Below are 21,440 nucleotides of genomic sequence, written 5' to 3' on the forward strand. Positions count from 1 at the left end.
GGACCGGGGCACGAACCCGTGTCCCCTGCATCGGCAGGCGGACTCTCAACCACTGCGCCACCAGGGAAGCCCCTGGAATAACATTTTTAAGCAAACATTTTTTTTTTTTAAGCAAACATTTTTTAAAAGAAAAGATAAAGAAAAGCCCTCATCTTGCTGTTGTTGAAGGGCAGCCATATATTTTCCTGATCAGGAGGAAAGTGGAAGATGGGAAAAATCAGTGGTTTGTTTGACTTGGACCAGGAAATATATAGGCTGTGTGTCTTTGGCTTGTGGACAAGAGCACTGGAGTGCCAAGCTTCATGTCTACTCTGAGGTGATGGAGTGCATTCATAGTCTCTGTTACTGCGGAGCACCACCATGTCGGGCCTCATGAAGGGACTCCTGTGCCCATTTTTTACAGATGAGGAGACCGAGGCTTGAAGACGTTTGTATGTTAATAACCTTCCCGAGACCACGCAGCGGGTGGAGGTTGGGCCAGGGTTTCAATCTAATTCCCAAACCAGGGCTCCCTGGGAGACCAGATCTAGGGGCAGTCGGGCGGGTCCCAGCACATAGCTCTGTCCCCCCTGCACCCAGAGGCAAGCTTCGGAGGGTGAGGGGCACGGTCTCTGCATCCTCCATGGCCCAGTGCATTTGGCAAAGGGTTTAGACATACAGTGGTCCCAGGGCTAATGGCCTCCACACACGGGGGATGGTGCCAGGACCCTCACACGGCTTCTTGCTTTGGAGAAGGACTGGGGCAGAACGCTGGGGACACCCATAACACTGGGGCAGGCCTGTGTGGCCACCAGGGTCAGAGAAAACCCCGAGTGAGATGAAACAGCAGACTCCCAGCGTTGCGCCTCCCGTCTGGTGGTTTATAAGTGACTCTGGGGCTCTCGGAGTCCTGGACACTTTTCCCCGAGGACTTGAGCAGACTGTCCGGCCAGCTTACGACAGGGCTGCACATGTGTGCCTGGGAGACCTTTGCATCATCACCTCTGCACCCCACAGAGGACCCCCTGCCAGGCCTTCTCAAGATACGTTTCTGTCCCCTTGCTCCTGGTGACGTGGGCTTGGCGTTTCCTGGCGGCTGAGTCTGCTTCCTTCCACCTGGGTGAGTCAGACGGAGTAACGGGCGCTCTCTAAGGCGGCAGGACAGGCCCGGATGCAGGACCTCTAAGATGTCTTTTGGCCTCTGTGTCTTGCCAAGATACTTGGCATGACTGTGTGTCCAGATTGCTCACGGCTGCGGGGCGGGCGGGGGTGGGGGGGAATGCGTGGCAGATAGGTACCTGAGACCTCGTTGGGGGTGGGTGGGCTGAGCCTCGTGTCCTCGTGGGCAAAGCCAAGGAGACAGCAGGCCTGGGGGTGTGCAGCCCCTGCCGGAACCCTGGAGCTCCGAGCCCTGAGTAGGCACACACCCTGGGCATCTAGGGAAGCCCCAACCTGCCCGGCGTATCTCTGGCAGGCAGACTCAGAGGCCGGAGAGGGCAGACGTGTGTCCCCCTGCTCAGCCTGTGATGCCATCTCCACCCTCAGAGGTGTTTTCCAGCTGCACAGGAAGCAGTGACAGCAAGACACAAAAATGCCAGCGATCCCTGTGAATTCCACACATAGCTCTCATAGCTGGGAAGAGTGCCACTCCCAGCCCACTCGATAAACTGACACCCGAGCCGAGCCGCCGAGGCTGCCTTCTTACCAGAAGAGAAAGAATGGGATGCCACAGAGGCTTCTGAGAAAGTTGGCTGGCTGGGCTGCGTAAAGGGAAAAGAATGTGAAAAATGCGGCTGGCGAGGTGAGCAGGGCCTTCGAGGAGCGGCTCCTGGTTCTGGTGGCCCAAGAGGCGGTGCAGCCAGGGGGCCACTGGGGACCCCTCCCTGGCTGTGGGGTCTGCCTGCGGCAGGCGGACACCCAGGCACAGTCCCGGCCCGGCTCTCAGTTCTGTGCACTGAACGTGGACCCGCAGCCCTGGGGACTCAGTGTGAGACGAACTGATCCCCTGGAAGCCGCGGCCGCGACTTCCAGAAGCAGCACGAGCCTTATAGGCCTGGGATAAGGCGGGGTGGGAGCCGCTGGCTCTCAGAGACAGAGTGTCCCTCAAAGGCCACCTAATGTCCTGAGGAGGACAGACTAGTTCAGGGTCTGTCCCCCAGGCACTGCTGACACCAGTACCGTCCTGAGCACTGAGGGGTTTGAGCGGCATTCCTGCCCCCACCCACTTGATGCCAGAAGCCCCCGAGGCGCGTGACCACCACAGGTGTCCCCAGACGTGGCCCCGTGGCCCCGGGGGTGGCAGGACCGCCCCCTCAGCTGAGAAGTACTGAGTTGGAACCCCTCACAGCAATGCTTCTGCCCTGAATTTTACTGTTAAAGACAATAAGGAGAATCACGGGAAACAGGAATGAGGGTTTTCTTTTCGTTGTGTGGTGTTGGTTTCAGGGCCCATGCAGAGTCAGGGCTAACGCGCTTGATCTCACCTGTGACCCGGAGTGACCCCCCCTGGGCCATGCACAGGAGGCCCTACCTCCTCTGGGGGGCCCACTGGCAATGACAAAGCATTTGTCACACTCAACCTTCACCAGCAATCTAGCAAGGGATCCCTGGGGCTGTACCCACCTCTACGATGACCCCCAGTGACCTCACACAATCCCCGCCCCTAGAGTGTGGGCAGGACCCAAGGACAGGAAGGCATTTAGCTCTGGGCCGGGCCGTGTCGTGTGGCACAGGTGACAGAGAGGGGATACCCTTGGTGGGCCTGCTCTAATCAGGGGAGTGGGTGTGAAAGGGACTCCATGCAAGGGAGACCCTGTGTTGCTGGCTTTGAAGCTGGAGGTGGCCGGGTGGCAAGAAATGGGGGTGGCTGCAAGTGGGGGGGGGACCCCGCTACTATAGCTGCAAGGAACCAAACTCGGGAACAATCTGAATGAGCTCCAGATGAGGCATTTCGACTGCAGCCTGGTGAGACCCTGAGCAGAGAGGGCAGCCACACCGTTGCCCGACTGCCGACCTCCAGAACTGAGAGCTGGAAGCTGCCGGGTCTGTGACAGCTTGTTACGCAGCACGGATAGCTGATACAATGGCCAGGGGAGGCCCGAGTGGGGTCTCCTGATTGTTGGGCTGGCTTCTTCCCAGCACTCTACGTGCTAGATGCCGGCCATGGGGCCGGGGACAATTCCAGCTGGCACCCACTCCTTCCGCTGAGCGTGGACCGGACACTCATTCTCTTTTTTAACAGCCCTGAGATGCAGGTAAAGCATTAAAGCCAGAGGAGTTTCTGGCAGCTTCTCCCTTAGCGGCCAACCTGCTCCCCGTGGTTCCTGCTCCCTGGGACATGAGTGCCACACGCATTTCATCCCCCGACGGCACAGGAAGTTGGCCTCAGTGAATCTCAGCCCAGAGAAAGCCTGCTGCTTCCAGGCGGTTCTGAAACCCTCCTCCACAGCCTCCTCATCCAGGCGGATGGGGCTTGTGTGGCCGGCGAGCTGGGTGAGTCAGAGCCCCAAGAAGGTGGCCTTGCAGAGGGAGGGGGGCGGCTGGCAGCCCCGAGCCTGCGTTCCTGGCCTTGTCCCCAGCCCGCAGAGCTCTGCTCTCGGGAGGGGAGGGGGAGGGAGGGGAGGCAGGCGGGCGGCAGTAATTCCTTGTCCTCAGAGAGAACAGAAACAGCCTTCATTTTGCTTTAAAACTTCCGGAACCGGTAGCTTTACAGCTCACCAAGCTTCTGAGTTCTTTCCTCCCAGGGCCCAGCAGTCTGACCCCCAACCCCACCTGCCATTAAACAGGAAGGAAACAAAACCACCCCCGCCCCAAACACAAACCTCCAGCCAGATTCGACAGGAGGACACACGAGACCCCGGTGAGAAAGCAGGCTCTCCCCCACCCCGGGGATATAACCGCCCCCCAGTACATGGTGTTCAGAAGAAAAGGAGGCGGGCTACTGTGCTGAAAGAGGAAAAACAATCCCAAAGCAAAGCAGAAAGGGATGAGGTTTGGGAGAACAGTCTCTGGGCTTCTTTGAAGAACAAGCTGCCCTCCTGCAGGGCCTGGGGCGCTGGCTGACAGAGGGCTGTGCCCATGTGCAGGTTGATTACCGTGCATTTCTCACACACCTACTGTATGCACGAGGCCTCGGACCTGCACGCCTCCGGGGGGTACCCTTGCACCACAGTCCATGGCAATGGAAGCCCCTAGAACAGAGGGTCTCCAACAGGGGCGATGTCTAGGGCATCTGTGGTTGTCACGACTGGGGGGCTCCTGGTATTGAGGGGGTGGGACCAGGGAGGCTGCTCCACACCCCACTGTGCCAGGGACGCCGCACCCCCCAGACAATGACCCGGCTCTGACGTCAGCAGTGCCGAGGTGGAGAGACCTGCTCTAGACCCTACAGAAACGTGCACGCGCCATTAGAAAGTCAGAGGGAGGGGCAGGCGCCTCGCGGTGTCCCCAGCATCCGGGATGCGGTGGCCTCCTGGCCTCGCCCCTGGCTCCAAGCGGGGTCACAGACAGAGGGGACCTGCGGAGGGCCACGGGCGCCACACTGGCATTTGGACTTTTCTACGAGGGAGGAGACAAAACCTCTTTGACCCCGGCCCCCAACAACCAGGAGCCGAACGGGCATCCAAGCCCCCCGCCCCCCACCCCAGCCAGGGCTGGCTCTGGGCTCCGGGATCCGGGCCTCCCAGCTGGGTCCGAGATTCTCCAGGGTCGAGGTCACCCTGGCCTGGCGTGGGGAGGGCTGGCCTCGTGATGGCTTCTGTGACCTTGGGCATCATGACCTTTGGTGGGACGTGGGGGCCGTAAAAGACCAGCTGGGTCTTTGCCAGGCAGACGCTTCCCAGCAGGAGGCTTGCCCCGCCCCTCCCCACCTCCCCAAGACCAGTGTCTTGTGACTCCCTGTCAGCAGGCTAATTCGGGTCCCTTGGCAGCTATATTTAGAAAAGGCTAGAAAAAGGGGAATGAATGAGGTGCCCACAAGCGAGGGAAAAACAGAGCTGCAGGGCAAACGGCCGCCCTTGGCCCGAGCCGGGAGGTGGGTGCACAATGAGCCGCGGTGACGGAGGGTGACGGTGTGGTTGATGCGGGAGCAGAAGAAAGGGCCCTCTCTGTGCACCCGGAGGATGACTGCAGTCATGTGAGGGTGTGCAAGCCGGGCACTGGGCTGGGCCAGCACGCCGAGCGCCCGTGGAGGGTGTCACCCCCATTCTCGGCTTCCCGGCACTGAGGAAATGCCGTCACCCTGGCCCCGTGAGGGTGCAGCTTGGAGCCAAAGGGCAGGAGGCTGGGAGAGAGGGGAGGGCAGGTCCAGGCCTTCCCACCTGAGCCTGGACAAACTCCTACACATTCTGCAAAACCCCATGAAGTGTCACCCTCTCTGAGAAGCCCCTGGTCTGCTGTCCATGCACAAGGCTGCACCAGAACCCCTTCTTGGGGTATACACAGCTCCCTGGACATTCCTTGGCATTGCATTTCCAGTGGCTGCTGTCACAAATTACCACAAATTTGGTGGCTTAACAACATACACATTGGGCTTCACCCTGGTGGCGCAGTGGTTGAGAGTCTGCCTGCCGATGCAGGGGACGCGGGTTCGTGCCCCGGTCCGGGAAGATCCCACATGCCGCGAAGCGGCTAGGCCCCTGAGCCATGGCCGCTGAGCCTGCGCGTCCGGAGCCTGTGCTCCGCAACAGGAGAGGCCACAACAGTGAGAGGCCCGCGTAACGCAAAAAAGAAAAAAAAAAAGTGCACGTGGGGACTTCCCCGGTGGTCCAGTGGGTAAGACTCCGCCCTCCCAAGGCCAGGGGCCCGGGTTCAATCCCTGGTCGGGGAACTAGATCCTGAATGCCCCAAGTGGGAGTCCATATGCTGCAACTAAAGGGTCCTGCATGCCGCAACGAGGATCCCACATGCTGCAGCTAAGACCTGGCACAGCCAAATAAATAAATAAAAATAAATCTTAAAAAAAAAAAAAAGAAGTGCATGTGGCCAGTAGCGGTGGGTGACCCCTAGGAGCTGCCGACACTCCTGCAGCTACAGGCACCACAAATTCTGCCAACACCCTGAGGGAGCCTGGAGCAGATTCTCCCCCAGTCAAGCCTCTGGGTAAGAATGAAGCCCAGCTGACACCTGGATGGTGGCCTGGTGGGACCCTGAGCAGAGGACCCAGTTAGGCTGTGCCTGGACCCCTGACTCACTGTGAGATGATAAGTGGGTGGAGCTTGGGGGTATTTGTCATGCAGCATCGCTAACTAATACAGCAGAGAAGCACAACCTGCAGAGAGGACCCAGGTCCGGAGGAGATGGAAGGGGATGTGGCCTGATGTGGCCTGTTGACGTTCCCTCATTTTTTCCTACAATGTCATGTCAGTTGGGCCTGCCACTCCTGAATTAATCTATGTGACTGTAAAAATAATACAAATAGAAAATATAAAACTAACATTAAAAAAATAATGTCTCCCTCCTGACACCAAAGTCTTTGACTAAAATGACTGCCCTAGGAAGGTACTGCTGTGTGTCCTGCTTTGAGAAGCCAGCCCCAGGCCGTGGCCAACTGTGACTCCCAGGGTTGTGGTGGGGAAGGAACCACACCAGTGAAGGGAGAGGTTTGCTGATCCATCAATTCCAAGCCAAAGAGCCATGCTGAAAGAAAACCGTTCATCACTCCTTGCCGCCTTTTAAAACAAATCACCTGGAAGCCTGCTGCGAAAGTCCAGGACTTTCCCACCTTGTCACAGCCCTGCCTCCTCCCTTGCTGTCTGTCCCACCAGCACTCCCTGCAGATGTGCCCGGCGGGTCTCACCTGCACCCAGATGGGTACTGCACCAGGCACGGCGGGGATGGGGGCTCTGTCATGCCAAGCACCTGCTGGGACCGAGCCTGGCAGGACTAGAATTCTGTTCCTGCGTTTCACCGCTCACGCCTGCCCTGCGGAACATTTCCCAACGTCTGTCCCCATTACCCCGGCGTAGCCACGAGATGCTGGGAACACGGGAAAGAAAACAAATCGCTGTGATTCAACAGCTCTGACAGCCCAGCCCCGACCCCTCAGCATGCTCTGTGCTTCCTCCTCTTTGCCCTGTTGACAGCTTTGCTGAGATAGAAAGGCAGAAAACAAACAATTCACCATGGAAAGTGTTCACTCGCTCAATGGTTTTTTGGTGTATTACATTATTAAATTTTAAAGATTGTAAAAATATATATATGTGACATCACATTTGCTAGTTTAACCATTTTTAAGTGTACAATTCAGTGGCATTTAGTGCATTCACATTACTGTGCAACCATCACCTCTTTCTGATTCCAGAACATTCCATCACCCCAAAAAGAAGCCCCGTCCCCATCAGCAGTTACTCCCACCCCCTCCCCAGCCCCTGACAACCACTAACCACCAACTCTCTGTGTCTGCGGATCGGCCTGTTCTGGACGTTTCCCATCAATGGAATCACACCCTGTGCGTCCTTCTGCGTCTGGCTTCTCTCACTGAGCGTCGTGTTCTCAGGGTCCATCCACGTGGTAGCGAGTGTCAGTGCTGCACCCCTTTGCGTGGCTGCGTGATGCTCCCGTGTGTGGAAGGACACCGTGGGTGTATCTATCGTCTGCTGATGGACAGTGGGGTCGTGTCCACCTTTGGCTGCTGTGAGTTGTGGTGCTGTGCACATTTCTGTACAAATATCTGAGCTTGTAGCTTTTCACTGAACTCCCCCCCTCTGCTGGCCCCATCCTGACTCTCAGGGAAAGTGGCGATGGCCCCCGAGGGCTCTGAGGGGTCCTATCCAGGTGGGCAAGGGGCCATGAAGCCTGGGAGACTATGTGATGGTTAATTTTACATGTCAGTGTGGCTGGGCCACAGGATGCCCAGATATGTTTGGAGACTTCTTTACCATTTTCATTGCATTATACGACCAAGAAAATTCTGATAATTCTAGTCTCTGTTCACCAGGAAACCGGTCAAATGACATCTTTTTGTTTTTAAGAGAAAAGTTGGCAAAATCACCACTGCTCAAATTCTCCCAAACCCAATAATTGGAAAAGAGATGAACTGTGGTGAGTTTATCTTTGAATTAAAGAATTCAATACAATTCAACCAAGCAGAATTCCATTTCCTCAGAACACATCACCAATACAAACCTGGTGGGTGGGTGGGTGGGAGGGAAACTGGGCTTGCGGTCAATAGACCTGGTGCCAAGTTGTGACTTTGTCATTAACAAATTTAAAAAAGAAAAAGGACTGGGACTTCCTTGGTGGTCCAGTGGTTAAGAATCCGTCTTCAGGGCTTCCCTGGTGGCGCAGTGGTTAAGAATCCGCCTGCCAATGCGGGGGAGACGGGTTCGAGCCCTGGTCCAGGAAGAGCCCACATGCCGTGGAGCAACTGAGCCCATGCGCCACAACTACTGAGCCTGCACTCTAGAGCCCGTGAGCCACAACTACTGAGCCCGCGTGCCACAATTATGGAAGCCCGCGCGCCTAGAGCCTGTGCTCCACAACAAGGAAGACACCTCAGTGAGAAGCCTACGCACTGCAACAAAGAGTAGCCCCCACTGGCCGCAACTAGAGAAAAGCCCTCACGCAGCAATGAAGACCCAAGGCAGCCAAAAATAAATAAATAAATAAAATAAATAAAATTAAAAAAAAAAAAAAGAATCCGTCTTCCAATGCAGGGGACACTGGTCAGGGAACTAAGATCCCACATGCCGTGGGGCAACTAAGCCTGCATGCCACAACTACTGAGCCCACTCGCCACAGTTAGATTGAAGCCCGTGCGCCACAACGAAAGATCCTGAGTGCCGCAACTAAGACCCGATGCAGCCAGTAAATAAATAAATAAGTAAATAAAATAAAATAAAAAATAGAACCTGGTCTTTAAAAAAAGTAAAAAGACTATGGGATGGTTAATTTTACGTGTCAGTTTGGCTGGGCCATGGGATGCCCAGATATGTACGTGGTCAGTTGTTCTTTTGGATACTTCTGTGAGGGTGTTTCTGGATGAGACTGCGGGGGATACGGAGGTGGAGGGCCTCTCCTGAGCGGAAGGGAATTCTCCAGTGACTGCCTGTGGCGTCGGCTCTTGCGTCTCCACCCTGCAGCCTCCATAATCAATTCCTTAAAATAACTCTCTCTCTGTACACACATCCTGTTGGTTCTGTTTCTCAGGAGAACCCTGACTAACACGGACCGCCAGGTGCCTTGTGGGTGGAGAAAGAGGAGCTGGAACTCTGGCCCCATGGTCCACCAGCCCGGGGCCTTGCTGAGTCTCTCTGCTGCTAAGCCTCAGTTTCCTCACCTATAAAATGGGGATGAGAAAACCCGCTCCCTGAGGCTCCTACCAGGACAAAATGAGACCAAGCAGCCGGGTCTGGCTCACAGGAGGCACCTGACAGACACCATCCGGGCTGCCGGGCGGGGTCTGCAGCGGGGGATGAGGAAGTGGGGAGGGGCGGTCAGCAGTGGGCCGGCCAGGTGCCTGGGAGTGGGCCAGGGCCCGGGTGGAGCCGGCCGAAGTCACGGGCTGGAGCTTTTTGTGTCCTCCCCGCTGGCAGGTGCTGTAGAGTGTGGCCCCCACCCCGCAGCACGAGGCCACGCGGCCGCAGCCCCAGCCGCTCTCCTGACACCTGAGCCTGGCGGGGGGGGTGGCTCTGCCGTGATCCATGTACACGTGTGTGTCCCCGGGGACCAGGGGCAACTGAGCGCTGGCCTCCCTATCAGGAAAGGGGGCCGTGGACCTGTGGTCCACTGACGGAGAGCGTGAAAAGACCGAGATGAGGGTATCTGGTGACCACTGGGGAGTACCTGAGTTTCAAATCATCATCTTTGTCACCACCGTTCTCGTCAGCCGGGCTGGGGTGAGGATGGCAAGGCGCCCGCCTCAGGCACAGAATCTAAGGGGCACCGAAAAGTCGGTCACCGTGATCTCATACTTTCATGCAATATTTTTTTTAAGAAGTCGAAATGAATGCAAAATATCCATGATGAATCACATGTCAAGGTTTTCATTAGGGACAGGATCTGATGGGGCTGGGGTTAGGGCAAAGCAATCCCCTCTTTAACTGAAATTCGAATCTTCGGACTTCCCTGGCGGTCCAGCGGTTAGGACTCTGAGCTTCCACCGCAGGGGGCGCGGGTTCGATCCCTGGTCGGGGAACCAAGATCCCACAAGCCGTGCGGCACGGCCCTCCCCACCCCCAATTTTTTTAATCTTGACCATGGATTTTTTGGGGGGCATTAATTTAGATTTTTAGGACATATTGCTATGTTAAGATACAGCATAGCGATGACTGCATTTTTCGGTGTCCCCTTAAGTTCTGCGCCCGGGGCGGGTGCCCGGCTTTCCTCACCCTGGGCCGGCTCTGCCTGGGCCGCTTGCAGGCCGCACAAAGCAGAGAGGTGTGGCATCCTCAGGGGCAAAAGGGCCCGAGGAGTGCAGGCAGGAGGGAGGTGAGCCTCCACGTGTGAGCACTACAGTTAACGAGGAGCCCAGCGTGGGCCGGGCCTGCGTCGGCGTCCGCAGTCCCCCTTAGGCCCCCTGGGAGTTCTCGTCCCCATCTCGCAGGTACGGGACGTGAAATGAGCGCTCCAGGCCACACTCTGGGCTGCGGCAGGGACCTGGGTCCCAGGGACTCAGCCGTGCCGCCACCCCGATCAGCGGCCACCGCTCAAAGCCCTTTGGGACTCAGGGAGTGAGCACCCCGTGCCTGGAAGCATGAAAGCCTGGGCTGAGGGTGCTGGCGGGGGTGGTTGCTGGAGACTCTGGCCCTGCTCAGGCGTGGCTGACACGGGGGCTCGGGGCCGAAGGGGGGCATTAACTCTGCTCACTGAGCCGCGTGGGAGCTGCAGATGAAAGCCTGTCTCCCGTACCAGGGCCGCTGCCAGCGGGGCAGGGGGGGGGACCCAGGGAGGCACTGGCCAAACCAGAGGCCTTGAGGGGAAGCCCCGAAGGAAGAGCCTAGAGGGAGGGAGAGCACACGGTCCCTGAGGCGGGGAGGGAGCCCCAGCGCCCTCTGGCTTCTCTGTGGCCCAGGGCGCTGCCATCCCAGTGCCACGGGCACTGGGTACCCTCTGGGACCTCCTGGCTGCAAAGGGCTCACAGAGCCAGGAGAGCTGTGGGCTAAAGTGTGTCCCCAGAGACACATTCAAGTCCTGAGTCCTGATACCTGGGGCCTCATTTGGAAATAGGGTCACTGCAGATGTAACTAGTTAAGATGAGGTCGTACAGGGGTGGGGTAGGGCCCGAAAGGCAGTGACTGGTGTCTGCACGAGAACGGGACACACGCACACGTGGGGGAGGCCGTGTGAAGAGGACGCAGCGACTGGGGGAATGCAGCCACAAGCCAAGGCCACCAGGGATGCTGGAAACCACCAGAGGCCATTAGAGGCAGGGAGGACCCTCCCCGGAGCCTATAGATGGAGGGGGGGCCTGCCGCACCTGGATCTCGGACTTCCAGCCTCCGGAACCGCGTGAGGACGCGTTTCCGTGGTTGCAAGCCCCCCAGTCGGTAGTACTTTGTGATGGCGGCCCCAGCGAGCGACTTCAGGGCATTCTGTCTCAGCCTCTGCTCTAGCCACCTCCACCCCGGACCCCCAAACCTCACAGCCGATCAAGCCCCGTGTCCTCGGGCCTTACACCCCCCACCTCCAGCTGTATGAAGCAGGCGTTCAGAGGGGCTCAGAGACGAAGCAGTGAAGCCAGGGGTCCAGAGCAAAGTGCCCCCTGCCTCAAACCAGCCCTCCCTCCATGTTCTCAGCGAGCCCCACAAAGAGCCCCAAGAGAATCCCATTTCAGCCATACTCCCAACAACGTCCTGCCACCGAGAAAGGCGTCCCGATACCCTTGCCTTCCCAGAGCGGTCACAGAACCCGTGGAAATCAAACCACACACGCTCAGACGAGCAGTGGGGCTGAGGAGAAGGTGGAAAGCGCCTGGCCTGAGAACGCGACCTGCTGAAACCTGCGGGATGCGGGTGTTGGGGGCAGGGAGTGACAGCCGCAGAGGGCGCTCTGGGGAAGGTCCCAGATGCACCACCCGACTTGACACCTGAAGGAATGAGGAAAGGGAGGGCAAGCAAAACCCAAGGCCCACAGGAGGAAGGAAACGACAGAGCCGGAGATAAACGAAACAGACCAGAGAAACCAGAGGGTGGCCAGAGAAACCAGAGGGTGGCCAGAGAAACTGAAACTGGTCCTTTGAGAAGAGGGGTGATCCTGGCCTTTAGCCAGACTGATGGCGAGAAAGAGGGGGAAGACGCCGGAGACCAGACGCCGGAGACCAGAGCCAGGCGTGACCACTGAGCTCCTGGAAGTGGGAAGGGCTGCAGGAGGGTGCTGGGGGCCAAGGTTGCCAGCAGATTAGGTAATTTACACGAAATGGACCACTTCCTGGAAAGGCACGCGTTTCCAACCTGCTGGTGAGAGCCCCCTTGCCAACGGCCGGCACCACGCTTGGGAAGTCACAGAGTGTTATTTCCTCTGCAGGGAGATGAAAGGAACCCGCCCAGACATGGCAGAGCCTCTCAGAGGTGGACCTGGGATTTGAACTCAGGTTTCCTGGCTGGGAGCCCGGAGCTTGTTTCACGGTGACACAATTCCCAGTGTGTCATGTGCGCCCGAAACACTCTGGCTTGTTTGTTCCTTTGCTCAAAAACAAGGGATTCCAAGCTCGTGAAGTAAGAGAAAACGCTACATACCTTTTTCAGTTTTTCCAAGAAGCAGCACTGTTTGACCCTGTTTAGAGAGAGAGAGAGGAAAAAAAAAAAAAATCATGGTTAAATATTTTTAACGTAATTGGCCCCAGCTTTTCTCAGAGAGATACTTGGCTGTCACCAAAAATGTGGCATTTGGTTTGGAACCGGCCGTGTCCTCCAGAGAAGGAACGGGGGTGCTTCTGGAGATTTCACTTTATTCTTTACAACCGATCCATTCAGGAGAGACAACTGTGTTTCTCTGGGGAGGGGGGGAGTTGAGTTTTTGTCTGGAACTTGTATTATTCCATTTCAGGACACGGGGACCCCAAGCCTTGAAATGGAACCGAGCCTTGATGTGTCACGCTTGGGGTTTTTCCACGTCTGGTTTTCGGCTTTGATGGAAGCCACTTGCCGGGGCCAAAAAGGGAGAGGTGGAAAAAGCGATCTCGGGGCAAAGCAATTAACCCCGGGTGGAAGAGGTGACAGGTATACGGGGCCAGGAAGGCGAGGGATCTGAGGCTGGCCGCCTGGGGCCAGGAGGTCACCGGGAAAGTATGGAAGTCCCCGTGATCGGACCCCGGGGGCGGGGTGGGCTCTGGTACTTTGGAGCCGCTGGCCTTCCGGGGGATGGGACCCACTGCTCCAAGCGGAACCCTGGACGGAGCCGAGTCTCTGTCTGATGATTGATGCACACAGCAATGAGGGGCCCTGGGGCCGCCACGTCCAGCTGTCAGGGTGACCCTGAGGCTGGACGCCAGCCTCCACCCCACTCTCCACACTGCCGCGCCCAGGGAGGCACCCACCAAGGCCAGGAGGGAGGGGTGAGCGGTAACCCCGTCTGCTCCACGCGGCCAGCACCAGCCTCCCGTTTGTGGAGGAGGAGGCTAAAGGCTACGGAGGTCTGTCCTCTGCTGCGGGGCTACACGTCCCGCTCGGCCAGACGGATGCCTCAGCCTGTGCTCCGGGGGCGGGGACCCCCGGCAGGTGCCGGGCCACTGACCACACTTCACAAGCCAGCAGCTAGACCACCCTCGAGTTCTAGGCAGGCCCTTGCTTGGGGCCCATTCCAGTGTGGGCTCGCTGTGGGGAGGTCAACAGAAGCCCCTGCCCAATGCAGGCCAGGCTTCCTGAGCTGCGGGGCCTGCCTCGGGCAAGGCTGTTTCCCTCGGCTCTGAAGGTCCCCTTCGGTCTGGAGAGCCAGCCCCTCTTCCTTCACAAACATTAGCTCTTTCCACAAGCCTACAGGGTTTTTTCCACCTACACAAAGGGACATGCTGCTGCTGCCACTCCAGGGCCAGAGCCGAGGGCCACCGAGCCTTTCTCAGTGGCCCAGGGCCCCAGGGGGCCGGCATCAGGGATCACAGGGTGGGGCGGGGGCCGGGGCGGGGAGACCCAGCCGAGTCTCAGCCACAGGAAGGAGATGGCTGGGGCAGCTTTCATTATTTCTTTTGGCCACACCGCGTGGCACGCGGGATCTTAGTTCCCTGACCAGGGATCGAACCTTCACCCCTGCAGTGGAAGCTTGGAGTCCTAACCACTGGACCTCCAGGGAAGTCCCTGGGGCAGCTTTCTCTAAAGCAGGGCTTCTGTCCCCCGGCACTGTTGACATCGGGGCGTCCTGGGCGCTGTGGGGTGTGAGGCAGTGTCCCTGACCCCACCCCCTCGATGCCAACAGCCCCCCAGTCCTGATGACCACAGATGTCCCCAGACAGGGCCCAGTGTCCTCTGGGGGCAGAGTCACCCCCAAGTGAGACCTCTGTCTTTTTTTCTTTTTTATTGTGGTACGCGGGCCTCTCACTGCTGTGGCCTCTCCCGTTGCAGAGCACAGGCTCCGGACGCGCAGGCTCAGCGGCCACGGCTCACGGGCCCAGCCGCTCTGCGGCATGTGGGATCTTCCCGGACCGGGGCACGAACTCGTGTCCCCTGCATCGGCAGGCGGACTCTCAACCACTGCGCCACCAAGGAAGCCCGAGACCCCTGTCTTAAGGAAGTGCTGAGTGAGACACACAGACACAGAGTAAGGCATCTGGCAGAGAGCGCTCCTGCCCCGGTCCCTTGAGGCGGGGGAACCCCAGCTCCTGCTAAAGGTCAACACTGGGCTCCCGGGGCTTGGAGGGGGAGACACACCTTTGCTGGGCTGAGTGTGCTGGGGCACCGGGGTGTTGGGGCACAAAGGCAGCCCATGCTCCCGGTGAGGGCTGGGCCCGCCTGCCGTGTGGATGCCAGCAGGCCCGCGTGGAAAAGGGCCACGGGAGGTGTTCTATAGGGTCAAGCCTCAATACCTTCGGATTCTGTACTTGGGAATTCACCTACTGGCTAGATTGTATTTGTAACCCCCAGACTGATACTTGGGGGTGGGAGTGTGCAGTGACTAGAGGACACAAGCAGAGCAGTGAAACATTCGAGTCACCGACAGCCACCTTCCCAGCTGAAGTGGAACCGGGTGGTAACCAGGGTCCTTTTCACCATTTATGGCTACGTTTTGGGCATTTTTGGGTTTTTGGTGGGTGACTCTGCCTCTAAAACGGCCCCCCAGTGTACAGTTGAAGTGCCGGCCAGCGTCCCAAGTGCAGGAGGGCGGTGACGTGCTCACGGGGACAGTACGTGTGTTAGATGAGCTTCGTTCGGGCCAGGGTTACAGCCCCGCCGTGAATGGATCAACAGCTGGTATCAGACAAGGCGCCTTTCAACAGAAACGCACATCACACGAGTCTGCGTGGGGATCGGGCGTGGCAACGGGGTGACGGAGGCTCACGGGATCCTGGCCCCGTGTGTCCCCAGGGGCGGTGGTGCGGTGTTCACTAATTCAGTGTTTGCGGCGACTTCATGGCCCAGAACCGCTGCCGATGACAAGAATAAACTGTATACGTGTTTTCTCTTCCTCATGACCAGGAAAGGGACACAATTCCGTTTTCCCAAATCTAGAAATCACATAAAGTAACAGAAATCATCCATAATCCCACCACCTGGATTTTTCACGGCATGTACACATACCTGTCCATTTTTACAAATTCGGGTCCTACATGCAATTTGATCACCTGCCTTTAACATTTTTCTTAATCTGCTTACTGTCTACATCACATTGTGAGGGGAACCACGATTTTCCCATGCCGTCACAAATTCTTCTGACTGATTTTGGAATGATTTTAGATGGACAGAAGAGTGACAAAAACAGCACAGAGAGTTTGCACGTGCCCTCAGCCAGCTCCTCTTAAGGCTGGCATCTCATCAAAATGAAGAAATGGACCCAGGCGCCTTACTCTGAATTCAACTCCAGGCTTTATCTGGATTTCACCATTACTCCACCCCGCCAAACAATGTCTGTTCTGTTCCGGGGTCCCGTCCGGGATACTAATGCTGCATTTACCAACAGGGCCTTGGTGGATGAACCATAATTTATGATTAGTAGTAGTACTATGTATATCTATCGTTGCCCATTATTGGATGTTTAGGTTGTTTCTGATTCTTTCCTCTTCCTGAACCATTGTACCTTGAGAATCAATGCACGTGAAGCAAATATCCAAGCGCAGGGAATTCTGTGTGTGCCTCTTTTTTTTTTTTCCTGAGGATGAATTCTTAAGTGTAAACCCTGAGTTTAAAGGCATAGAGGACTTGATCCACCTCCCAGCTTGACCTTCAAAAAGACTGCAAAACAGTCCCATCGGAACCACGGGGCTGCTCACCCGCTTCCCACTGCCTTGCCGGGCATGGGCACCAAGCTTTGGTTCTTGGATTCAGACACATGTTATTGTCCCGCACTTTTTTTTTTTTTTTTTTGGCCACGCAGCGCAGCTTGCAGGATCTTAGTTCCATGACCAGGGACTGAACCCGGGCCCTCGGCAGTGAAAGCGCGGAGTCCTAACCACTGGACCACCAGGGAGTTCCTGCCACACTCTTTTATTAAAGTAGGACATGCCTACAGAAGAGTGTACAGATTGCTCATGTACAGAGCATGCATTTAAAAAGTGTGTGCACCTGAGTCACCATGACCTGCATCAAGACGTAGAACATTTCCGAGACCCCCGAAGGCATGCCAGGGCCTCCTCCTGCAGTGAATCATTATTCCGATGGAATGATTTATTTTTATTATTATTATCATCATTTTCATGATCATGGTCATCTTGACTTTCATTCGTGAAGGTGGGAAAGAGGGTACAGATTCTGATTGCAGGATGAGCTGTTTAGGTGAGAAGAACTTCCTAGAAGATTTTAGAACGTTCTAGAAGACAGCCAGCCAGCATCTGCTCAGAGGGGGTGAGGAGTCGGTCTTTCTGGCCCAGCTGAGGTGCAGGGAGGGGATTTTGAGCGAGCTCCGGCCCTGGCTCGGGGCGTTGGTCTGGACGTCGGCCCACTGGCTCTCTGAACCCTGATGCCCTGTCTGTAACATGAGGACCCACGACATCGCTCTCGGGGTCACAGTGAGGACGAAACGAGACAAAGACGGTGCCCAGCACTGCAGGAGGTGCGAACTAAGGCAACGATGATAAAAATAACACGACGGATATGACGTGATACACGGGCACACCTCGTTTTATGGCGCTTCACGGATATCGCGTTCTTTACAAATTGCGGGTTTGGGGCAACACGTTCCTGCAAGGAATAAAGAGTGTGCTGAGGGCTCCCCTGGTGGCGCAGTGGTTGAGAGTCCGCCTGCCGATGCAGGGGACGCGGGTTCGTGCCCCGGTCCGGGAGGATCCCACGTGCCGCGGAGCGGCTGGGCCCGTGAGCCATGGCCGCTGAGCCTGTGCGTCCGGAGCCTGCGCTCCGCAACGGGAGAGGCCACAACAGTGAGAGGCCCGCATACCGCAAAAAAAAAAAAAAAATCGGGAGAGGCCACAGCGGTGGGAGGCCCGCGTACCGCAAAAAAAAAAAAAAAAAAAAAAAAAAAAAAAAAGAAAGAGTGTGCTGAGTCCAAAGAAGCAGGTTTGGAGATGGAAGAATCTCCTCCTGGTGAGGATGCTGTGGAGACTGTTGAAATGACAACAAAGGACTGAGGATAGGACATAGACTTAGTTGACAAAGGGTTTGAGGGCATTGACTCCAACTGTGAAGGAAGTTCTCCTGCGGGTAGAATGCCATCAAACCGTATCGGACGCCATGGAGAAACCGTTCGTGAGAGGAAGAGGCCACCGATTCGGCAGACTTCATTGTTGCCTTATTTTAAGAAACGGCCACGGCCGCCCCATCCACAGCATCGGGGCAGGACCTGCCACCAGCAAAAAGATTATGACTCGCTGAAGGCCCAGATGATGGTTAGGGGGGGTTTTGTAGCAATAAAATATTTTTTTAATGATTTATTTTTTTAATTTTTTGGCCGCATCACACAGCAGGTGGGATCTTAGTTCCCCGACCAGGGATGGAACCTGGGCCCCCTGCACTGAAAGCACGGAGTCCTAACCACTGGACCGCCAGGGAAGCCCCCAAAGTATTTTTTAACTGAACGAAACCCGAATTATTAGATGTAGCAGCCATGGCTCCAGGATCAAGGGCTGAGTGGCCTGAGTCGAGTGGAAAGGCCTTGGGTCCTGGGCTGACACGGGTACAGCTGAGGAGGGCTGGCTCCCTAGGTCCCTTCTGACTTTATCCTCGTTTCCTGGAGGGCGGAGCCTGGGTGGGGGGATGGGGCTGGGCTGGGGTCATCACACTTGCTGAGTGTTTATTACGGGTCAGAAGTTGAATTTCCCTTCTTTCTCCTGAGAAAGGTGTTACGGCTGCTTTGCAGACCCGGCTGGCAGGGTCCCTGGTGCTTCTGGAGACCTATGCAGCTCCACGGTTCACCCATGAGACAGAGGGAGGAAAATTCCAGAACCCCTGACTCTGTGCTTTTTCATTAGCAAGGCCCTGCTTTACATGCAGGACACGGGGGAGGTCTTCACGTGTGTGTGTGTGTGTGTGTGTGTGTGTGTGTGTGTGTGTGTGTGTGTGTGTAGTTGGGGGAGTGGGTCACTAGGGCAGGGGTCTCTCCCAGGGTAGTTCTGCCCCCAGGGGACACTGGGCGGTGTCTGGGCACATCTGTGGTTGGTACTCTGGGGGGCTCCTGGCATCGAGTGGGTGGGGGCAGGGCCACTGCTCCACACCCTGCAGCGCCCAGGACGGCCCCCCCAGAGGATGCCCGGCTGATGTCAGCAGGGCTGGATTGGGGGGTCGGTGGGGGACTGGGTCCTGTTCTCTCTGCACAACCCTGTCCTCGCCCAGGACTCCAGGCTCCACCTCTGGGTGCCTTTGCCCAAGCTCTTGTCCTTGCTGGTCTCAGCTCAGCTGCTCAACTGCCAAGGGCTTCTCCTAGAAGGATTCAAAAATAGATCATCGACTTTTTTTGTGTTTTTTTTTCTAAATCTCAGAGATGCCTGAGAGCACAGCAGGCGGGCAGAGGAAGCTGCCTAGGCAGTGAAAAGAACCAGAAGTGCTTCTTGTTGATTTTCACCAGCTCTTCTGGGGAGCCAGTAGGGTAATCCCCTTCCTCAGACACTTCTCTTAGAAGTTACTCTGCATTCTGCTTCTCAGAAGGAAACTGGGCTCCCAGGCGAGCACTCATGCCCTCCACCCACTCGGGGTTTTGAAGCAAAAATCCAACGGATTCGGAAGGTTCACATCAGACCAGGTACCCTTGGGGGCCTGCGATGCCCCAGAGTGGCTGCCACGGCCCCCTCGTGCCCTCAGCCTGTCCTTGGCCCAAAAGGGGGGCCCCAGCTTGTCACAGCTGCAGGGAGACACACCTACAGCTGATTTTTAAAAAATGACCAATAAACATTATATATATTTTTTCAGTTGAAAGCTATCCTCACCTTCAGTATTTACGACAGGGATTCTCTCTCCCTCGGCCCTGCTGACTTTGGGGCCCTGGGTCACTCTGTGGGGGGCCGTCCCGGGCACTGTGGGGGGCTCAGCGGCATCCCTGCCCCCAGCCCCTCGATGCCAGGAGCCCCCCAGTCATGAAAACCACAGATGTCCCCAGACATGGCCCAGTGTCCCCTGGGGGGCAGAGCTCCACTGAGCAAAGTTCCTGCTCTAGGATTATTGAGTTAACGTCTTTAAATCCCTTTCAAGTAAGAATTTTTATTTCATTTCATTTCATTTGCTGTGCCGCACAGCTTGTGGGATCTTAGTTCCCCAACCAGGGATTGAACCCGTGCCCCCTGCAGTGGAAGCTCTGAGTCCTAACCATTGGACCGCCAGGGAATTCCCTCAAGTAGGAATTTTTTTTTTTTTTTGCGGTACATGGGCCTCTCACTGTTGTGGCCTCTCCCGTTGCGGAGCAAACCCGCGTCCCCTGCATCGGCAGGCGGACTCCCAACCACTGCGCCACCAGGGAAGCCCCTCAAGTAGGAATTTTTAATACAACTGTTTACTCTCAACTTACTTTTGAAGAATGTATTTGTATTGAACGTAGGTATACATATAGCTGATTCACTTTGTTATACAGCAGAAACTAACACAACATTGTAAAGCAATTATATTCCAATAAAGATGTTAAAAAAATGTATTTGTATTGAGACATAATTGACACTCAACCCTGTGTGAGCTTCAGGTGTTCCTGTGTCAGTCTGATACATTTATTTATTGCAACATGATTACCACCTTAACTGTGCACTGAGTTAAACGTTTCTACCTACCCTCCCATCCTTCCCTGGACCAAGAAGGATTTGAGGCGCTTCCATAAGGGCAAGCAACAAGTCATCGAGGCAATGACGGTGGTAGCTGGGGTGGGAGGGGAAATGGCAGGAAGAAATAAAAGGAAAGGTTGCAAAGTGGGGGTGACCGTTCTCTTGAAAGATCGTCTGGTGTTCGTTTTTAGTTTGGGTACTTTTCGCCTAAACAAAAATAATGTCCACTGGTTATAGCGGGTCCGATACTGTCCCTCAAATATCCATGTCGTGTCCCCCGGCCCGGCCCATCCCCCACCCGCCAGAGCTTCCTGGATTCGGGGTGGGCCTTACACCCCACAGCTGGTGTCTTTATCAGAGAAAGCGGAGGGGGGGGTGGGATATGATACTCAGACACACAGAGAGAGGCCACGTGAAGACAGACGCATAGACTGGGGTGATGCGGCCACAAGCTGAGGACACTGCAGCCCCAGAAGCTGGAAGAGGCAGGAAGGGTCCCCCTCTGGAGCCTCTGGAGGGAGCACGGCCCTGTGACACCCTGAGCTTGGACTTCGGGCCTGCAGCATGTGAGAGAATAAATGTCTGGTTTGAGCCACACAGTTTGCGGCCCTTTGTTACAGCAATCTCAGGAAATTAAAAAAAAAAAAAAAGTCTCTAGATGCACGTCCCTGCAGCTGTGAGAGTCTGGACCTTGAGCGACAAGGGCTCCCCTCCCACTGCTGGACTGACCGGCTCTGGGCATTTGGGGGAGCACAGAGAAGGCACCCCAAACCCCCTTGAGATGCCTGCACCTTGCACGGTTGATACATCCGGGCTGTTTGCATGGGAGAAATGGTCTGCGGGTTCCCTGCCTCCGGGACTACATCCATGGGAACCGCAGACATCTGGGATTAGGAACCAGTTACCCGGGGTTCCCAAGCTTTGGAACCCTCTGGAGGGACCACTGCAGTCTGCCCGGGGCGGGGTTGGGGGGAACTGTGGCAGCTGGCCTGGGTGTGGCCGGTTGCAGAGGCCCCTGGCGACTCCACCGCACAGCCAGGGCGGGACCCCCGGGTGAGGCCGGCCCGCACCCACAGGAAAGGGAGGCCCAGGCTTTCCACGGGTTCAATGCTCCCGGATGGTGAGGGTGGGGTAATGAGTCCACATGTTTAATGATGGTAGGAAACAGAAATAAAAGATCACATTC

At 56.4% G+C, this 21,440-nt stretch overlaps 1 protein-coding gene and 1 long non-coding RNA gene across 3 annotated transcripts in view; one reads left to right on the forward strand and one right to left on the reverse strand.

The window, feature by feature from the left end:
• The window catches only part of LOC114484804 (uncharacterized), a 28,239-nt gene extending 8,797 nt beyond the window's left edge, over positions 1-19,442 (forward strand). Inside the window, exon 4 of one of the 2 annotated variants that reach the window (XR_003678131.2) lies at positions 18,992-19,442. This is a non-coding gene — a long non-coding RNA (uncharacterized lncRNA). Of the gene's footprint in view, positions 1-6,473; positions 8,078-18,991 lie in introns of those variants that run through there. The other variant, XR_003678130.2, reaches the window with a different exon arrangement.
• The window catches only part of GNG7 (G protein subunit gamma 7), a 131,086-nt gene that overhangs the window by 21,029 nt on the left and 88,617 nt on the right, over positions 1-21,440 (reverse strand). The window contains exon 3 of the mRNA XM_028483510.2: positions 12,654-12,690. The gene's annotated coding sequence lies outside the window, so the exon portion shown is untranslated. The remainder of the gene's footprint in view (positions 1-12,653; positions 12,691-21,440) is intronic.

This window comes from Physeter macrocephalus, unplaced genomic scaffold (genome assembly GCF_002837175.3).
Source record: "Physeter macrocephalus isolate SW-GA unplaced genomic scaffold, ASM283717v5 random_39, whole genome shotgun sequence".
In the NCBI taxonomy this organism is placed as follows: Eukaryota; Metazoa; Chordata; class Mammalia; order Artiodactyla; family Physeteridae; genus Physeter; species Physeter macrocephalus.